Raw genomic sequence first — 1184 nt, forward strand, 5'->3', positions numbered from 1 at the left:
TGTAGATAGAGATTACTAATTCCCTCATTTTAATAATGAGATGGAAATCTAAATGGGCTAAGTGACAGAGCCAACATCACTCATCTATTAAGTAGCAGAAATAGGCATCCTGATCTTCTGAAGGTAAATCTCATGTTCTTTCACCTTAATATATGTAGGATCCTCTTTTATTTGTCTCTGTAATTATGACTTACTATTTTCATGTTGCTATATTTTTACTTGTAGGTTTGAATCCATAGTAATCATCTTATTAGATGGTGGTGGTAAGAATGAAACCCTTAATAATATCATCAGTTTCACCAACATCATCACCATCGTCATCATGAAAATCATCAAAAATGAGCATTTTAAATAGCCAGCAATTTTGAGGTTCTAATACCCCTGTTACAGAAGTATTGACATTCCAAATAACAAATACTAAATGTAGGTAGACAATGGGAAACCGATGCAGCTTCAAATATTATCATTACATTGTTGATTTTAGAAAACATTCATTTAAGCAGCAAATTTTAAGCATTACAAAGTCTATGTGCTGGAATAGAGTGATGCACCTACCAGTAAAGACCAAAAAAAAAACCAAAAAACCTGGAAAACCTCAAGATACAGAAAGAGGGAAAGAGATGTGAAAGTAATTAACAGGCAATTGACAAAAAACACATAAAAATATAAAACCGTTACTAGAAAAGCATAAAGGATCATGGTCATTATTGTCAGAGAAGGTTATTCTGGGTCATTAGCCCTATCAATATTTATCTGTGTTAATAACATCTTCTTTCACAAGAGATGAGATGTAGCAGCTGATCCATTAAAGTTAACAGGCAAATGCTCTCCAAGTGTAGAGGAGCTGGCCAGCCTTCCTTCCTTCTTGCTATCCTCCCTTCCTCCCTTCCTTTCTTCTCTCTCTCTCTCTCTACCTCTCTATCTCTCTCTCTCTCTACCTCTCTATCTCTCTTTCTCACTATCTCTCCCTCTCCCTCTCCCTCTATTTCTTTCTTTCTTTCTCCTTGAAAGAAGCAATCATCAACTCATCAACATCAAGCTCTTCAATTCCATGTTTACATCTGACATTTTCAATGGTGACGAAATAGCTAATTTTATTTTAATTTTTGTGGGCTAGATTTATTATTTCAGTTTTTGAATTATCTAAGTAAAAAAATTCATAAAACTCTTGTAAAGATAAGGAG

This window comes from Hipposideros armiger, unplaced genomic scaffold (assembly GCF_001890085.2).
Source record: "Hipposideros armiger isolate ML-2016 unplaced genomic scaffold, ASM189008v1 scaffold_170, whole genome shotgun sequence".
NCBI lineage: Eukaryota > Metazoa > Chordata > Mammalia > Chiroptera > Hipposideridae > Hipposideros > Hipposideros armiger.